This window comes from Schistocerca americana, chromosome 1, assembly GCF_021461395.2.
Source record: "Schistocerca americana isolate TAMUIC-IGC-003095 chromosome 1, iqSchAmer2.1, whole genome shotgun sequence".
NCBI lineage: Eukaryota > Metazoa > Arthropoda > Insecta > Orthoptera > Acrididae > Schistocerca > Schistocerca americana.
Window position 1 is genome coordinate 642,754,653 of NC_060119.1, and position 6,509 is coordinate 642,761,161.

Consider the following 6,509-nt stretch of genomic DNA (forward strand, 5'->3'; position numbering starts at 1 on the left):
TTCAAATGTTCAAATGTTCATGTGTGTGTCAAATCTTATGGGACTTAGCTGCTAAGGTCATCAGTCCCCCTAACCCTACACACTACTTAACCCACATTATCCTAAGGACAAACACACACACACACATGCCCGAGGGAGGACTCGAACCTCCGCCGGGCTCAGCCGCAAAGTCCATGACTTCAGCACCCTAGACCGCTCGGCTAATCCCGCGCGGCTCTCGCGAAGTAGTGAGTGCTATCGACAGGGGTGTCAAACTGATTCCATATCTTTAGATTTCCTGAAGGCTGTTGACACTGTTCCCCACAACCGACTTCTAGTTAAATTGTGTGCCTATGGAACATCATCTCAGTTGCGTGACTGGATTCGTGATTTCGTGCCACAAGGGTCATAGTTCGTAATAACTGACGGAAAGTCAACAAATAAAACAGAATTCATATCTGGCGTTGCGCAAGAAAGTGTTATCGGCTCTCTGTTGTTCATTATCTACAAAAACGAGACAATCTGAGAAGACCTTCTAGATTCTTTGCAGATGATGCTGTCATTTACTGTCATATAATGTCATCCTATGATCAAAAGAAATTGCGAAATTATTTAGAGAAGATATATGTAAGGCGCGAAAAGTGGCGTATCTAAATCAGGAAATATTGATGTCATCCACAGGAGCACTAAAGGGGAATCCACTGAATTTCGGTTACGCGATAAATCGCACACATCTAAAGTTTTGTAAAGTTTTCATCTAAGTACTTAGCGATTAAGTTACGAATAACTTTAAACTGGAACGATCCCATAGATAATTTTGGAAAGCAAACCAAAGACTTCGATTTGTTGGCTAAATACTTCGAAAATGTAACAAGTCTACTAAAGAGACTACTTACACGACGCCCTATTACAGTGCAGTGTGGGATCTGCATCAGGTAGGATTGACGGAGGACATCGAAAAAGATCAAAGAAGGGCAGCTCGTTTGGTATTATCGCCAAAAAGTGAGAGTGTGCCACGGATATGATACATAAATCAGGGTGGCAGTTGTTAGAACAAAGAAGTTTCTCGCTGCGGCAGGACCTTCTCTGAACTTTCTGCTCAGAGTGTGAATATATCCTGTTGGCACCCACCTACATCGGGAGAACTGGTCATCATAATGAGCTAAGAAGAATCAGCACTGGCACCATAAGGTTTAAGTATTCGTTTTTCCAGGGCGCTTTTCGAGAGTGGAACGGTAGTGAAGTGGTTTAAAGGTGCAAAATTTTGTACATGGCTGCACGATCAGAGACCATGATTAGTTACAATTGAAAGAAGACAGCCCTCGGTCACTATTTTTAACGAATTAACCGGGTTTCAACTCTGCTAGCAGTGTATTCCTCAGAATTTAAATCAAAGAATGGTCTTTAACATGGTCACAGAATTATGAGTAAAAACATATGATACGGAGCATAAGTACAGAATCATCGTGAAAGACTGGATGTACTTATATGTTATTTATAAAATAATAAATATGCCAAAATGGCATTAGTCACAAAGATGTTTAAGATAAAAAATTTGTGATGGCGAGCCACTAAGGGCTGCTCGTTGCTTACGCGGTTATAGGTTGCAAACGGACTCCGAGTCCTTAGTGGCTCGCCATCACAAATTTTTTACCTTAAATATCTTTGTGACTAATGCCCTTTTGGCATATTTATAATTTTATAAATGTCATATAAGTACTGCCAGTCTTTCACGATGATTCTGTACTTATACTCTGTATCATACGATTTTAGTCATTATTCTGTGAACATGTTATATACCATTCTTTGATTTAAATTCTGAGGAAGACACTCCTAGCAGTGTTGAAACCCGGTTAATTCGTTAAAAATAGCGACCGAGGGCTGTTTTCTTTCAATTGTATTTTAAAGGTGGTTCGATAAACCCTCTGCCAGGCACTTAATTCCCAACTGCAGAGTGATCATGAGATGTAATATTTTGCCCTGATCATAATTTCATCACGAACGACGCGCCTATCGCTTAAAGATAAAAGAAAAGGCCGCAGACGGTCGATTGCCCCCAAGGGAAGTCACGGCCAGCTGTGCTACACGCTTATTTAACTTTTTTTTAAAATTGCATACCTCTTATAATGTGTCGCTTTACGCTGTTAATTGAGTCATCTTGGCTATTAATAAACCACTTCAGCTGTATTTAGTCCTTTATTATTGAATCACCATCGGTAGTGAACAGATAATGAAAGACTAAATACAGTTGAAGCAGTGTATTAATATCCAAGATGACAACTCATACGGTAGCTGTGATTTCAGTACCTACAAGGTTGTCTGTTAATTGAGTGCTGAGACTTGTTCCATAAAATGAACCACAACAAGTCTTCCTAACCCTTACGCGATCATGACCCTCGTTGAAAAACTAGGTGCATGTCGCACGTTTCTTCGATGAAACAGACAACAATGTGCTGTTTTATCTCAAAATCTACATGCGGAGTCCGTATCTCTGCACGTAGAACAAAAATTCACCTCCATCTGAGTTACGATTAAGGAATGTGAGAGATGGACCCATTCTGCTGCATAAGGAAATTTGGGTACAAAAACTGCGATTTTGCACTTCCTACAAAGTAGTTAGTGGAACATGGCCGAACGTCAGACAATTTCGCAGCTACCGTGAGCCACAACATACTAATTAAAGGCTAATAGTGTCGGAACATTTACCTTCAGCTTCAGTCATTGAACCATGGACATCTACAGCCATATGACACAGATGGTATCGGAACATTCACTTTCATCTTCATCATTGAACCATGGACATCTACAATCATATGACAGGACGGCCTCATATTCAGCCATTAAACCATGGACATTTATAGCCACACTGCATATGGGGAGTAACTATCTTCCAATGAAATGAGTGTATTGTTCGCAATGGTAAAATGCCGAAAGATGGGAGAGGAAACTTTCGAAACCGGTAGCCATGAGTAAGGACACTGTGGCATGGCCCAGTTACTAATTCGGTTGAAAAAAATGCGGAATTTGTTGTGGGTATAATCCCATTACGGCCGGTATAGTTTCATGAAGTTCCGATCGGTGTGATGATGGTGGTTGGCTTGTGGGGCGCTCACCTGCGTGGTCATCAGCGTCCGTACAAAGTTACAACTTTAAAACTGTCCAATCTAGTCACTGAGACCAGTGACGATGATATGATAAGGACAACACAAACACGCAGTCCCCGGGCTGAGAAAATCCCACACCCGGCCGGGAATTGAACCCAGGACCCCCCAGTGATCCAGAGGCAGCAACGCTAGCCACTAGAGCACGAGATGCGGACGTTCCGATCGGTGGCAGCACTATATGTAGCTTTCAAAATGGCGTCAGTAACGGAGGTAATGGAGTAGCAGAGAGCTGTGGTAGAGTTTCTTTTGGCGGAAAATCAGAGCATCGCAGATATTCTTAGGCGTTTGCAGAATGTCTACAGACCCGGCAGTGAATGAAAGCTCGCTGATCCGTTGGGCGAAGCGTCTGTCATCATGGCAGCTGTTCTTCCTCATCCACCCTACAGCCTGGATCGCGCACCTTCCTCTTTCCAGCTGTTTGGCCCACTGAAGGATGCACTTCGCGGGAAGCAGTACGGGAATGATTGGGAGGTTATCGTTGCAGCAAATCGTTTCATCCGACGTCTACCAGTAGAGTGGTACCATGCGACCATATAGGCCGTCCCACTGAGGTGGCGTAAGGCAGTCGCATTGAACGGGGATTATGCTGAACAATATGAATTTTTAGTGAAGAGAGTGGGGAATCATATGATGTGCTCAAATTCTGAATAAAACCGACCTGCTTTCAGCTGACATGGTCAGGTCACAAACGGATATAGATATAATAAAAATGTTGCAGTTCTAAATGTTTCATTCTTTCCTTATTAGTCATGCGCAAGGTAGTGTCACGATTAGAGTAGAATTACACAGTACGCGCACGGTGTCTCCCTAGAGCGACAAATTTACAGTGCCGTGTGCTTATTTCTGTACAGGTGATTTCACTACGTAAACTTTTTGGTGGGCAGTATGGAGAAGGGAGCTACTTTGCGTCTTGGCCACCGCATAAGACATTTAAGAGTCGATATCTATGGACAACGTGGTCCTGAGTATCTTTCTCTTACGTGTGATCTTTGTGTTCTTCATGGACATTACTGTACGAGCAACAAACTGCAAAAGAAATTAGTTATTATTTGTTCTCCGTCTTACGCTTACTGCAGTTGATTAAGCAGTAGTTTGCACCAGTCTCGTCTTTGGTCGGTCTGTAAATATGGATCATATGGTTGTATATTTTGTCTCTCTCTCTCTCTCTCTCTCTCTCTCTCTCTCTCTCTCTCTCTCTCTCTCACACACACACACACACACACACACACACAGAGACACAGAGACACACACACACACACAGACACACACACACAGACACGCGCGCGCGCGCGCGCGCGCGCGCGCGGGCACGCGAATTATACAGTATGTCATTAGAAAGAAAGTATTTCACAGATTGACAAGGCTCACAGCCTACACGAAAAACAAATGAACAAACATGAACACTGTTAAGACTGTGCTTTAGTGTGAAGAGACATAATTCCAGTTCTGTTTCTAAACGTGAGACATAGTACGAATAAAGTCAATGCAGCGTAAGAGAAAGTGCAAGAAGGTGAAAAGCTTCCGAGAGTATTTCTTTCCACCTCACCCTCCGCTAACAAAAACGGAAGAAGCAGTAGTTTGCAGAATATGTGAACAAGAGGCAGAAACCCGAAAGCCGGCCGGGGTGGCCGAGCGGTTCTGGTGCTACAGTCTACGCTACGGTCGCAGGTTCGAACCCTGCCTCGGGCATGGATGTGTGTGATGTCCTTAGGTTAGTTAGGTTTAAGTAGTTCTAAGTTCTAGGGGACTGATGACCTTAGAAGTTAAGTCTCATAATGCTCAGAGCCATTTGTACCATTTTTGAAACCCGAAAGTAAACTGCACGCCAAGAAATACTGTTTTAATCTGTAACAACTAAAGTGTAGAAACATATCTATCCATATTTACAGAATGACCACAGAAGATGTTTTATAAATAAAAGCGAACGCTTCTGGTGTAAAATTCTCTTTAATCAGCTGCAGTAACCTGAAGACAAAGATACCAGTAATAATTGATTTTAACAGCTAGTGCAGAAGATGATGTAACAAACACACATACTACGCAAAAGAGATGAATGCTGCCGCATGAAGGCGAGATGTCAAGACATCGTGTTTGAAATAGAAGGTGGAGCTCCAGATTGGCTGCTGGACCCAAGGTCTCTTCCCTGAAAGAGCTGATAGCTATTCGCAGACACAGGACCCTACACCACCGGCGAGTGGCGCAGGAGCCGCTGCAGGCGTGTCGAGATGTGTACTGACGGTGACAAAAGACGGCCGCTTGTGCTGCCCCTGCGCTGGGGGCGGCCAGCTTCTAATTGGGGAGCAGCCGCGCCGGACAAAGACTGATGACGTCACGCCAGTCCAGGACGGCCGGCGCCGCGGGCAGCGGCGGCAGACACGAGAGGCGGCGCGGCCCGCCTCCAGACTGCACTTGTTAGCTCGCCGCCCGGGGCTGCGGCACTCCACACAACTGCTACACGAACACACAACGCGCCGGTACGGCAAAGAGAGAGTTCTGTGCCTGCAACGGACGACGCTACTAACGAAGGGCTCGACTTCTAATGAGCCTCATCCGCATGTAGCTCCTATCTTATCAGTGACAATGGAACGACGGAAGCCACTGAAATAATGGCAGCGTTTCAGTGTACCAACAATGTAGAGTGTGACAGTCGCGCTATAACACTGTCTGAGAAAACCTCCTGCCCACACACACTGTGTCGTGTCAAGATACTAGACATCGTCACTAACTAAACAAGGTTCACACTGAGGCAATACGACGTGCCTGCGATACGACACGTTGCAATGCATCAAGATTATTGGTGGCGATAGGAAAAAGAACAAGACGGCGCATACCACATTTTTGCTTCTGTTGCAAGCATGAGCTCTTTCCTGAGACATGCTACTACAGCTGGCTTTTGGCTGTTATGCGTCTGCATATCGCTGAAGGAGACACTTAGTGGTCTGAAGATGATCTACGATTGAAACTGGTTACCACGAATAAAATACTTTGTAATCAAAACACTCCACTTTATTAAAATCGTATTTAAAGCGCTGTTTTCCAACCATGTTATCAAAAATCTTTCACTATATGTTCAGTTCAAGTTACATCTGGAATGGAAATGAAGTTCCATGCTTCTTAACAGAGCGTAGGGGAACGACGCGGGGGACCCGCACCGCTGTACTTGGCAAGGTCCTAGTGGAGGTAAATCTAGTGTCCAAAATTTCATGAAAATGTAAATAAATGTAAAATACGAAGAGAAAATTCACTTTAACTGGCTTATATTTTCCCCGTAAATTAGATCTTAGTTCCCAGAAAGAGTTTCTCACTCTGCAGCGGAGTGTGCGCTGGTATGAAATTTCCTGGCAGATTAAAACTGTTAGTTATGTA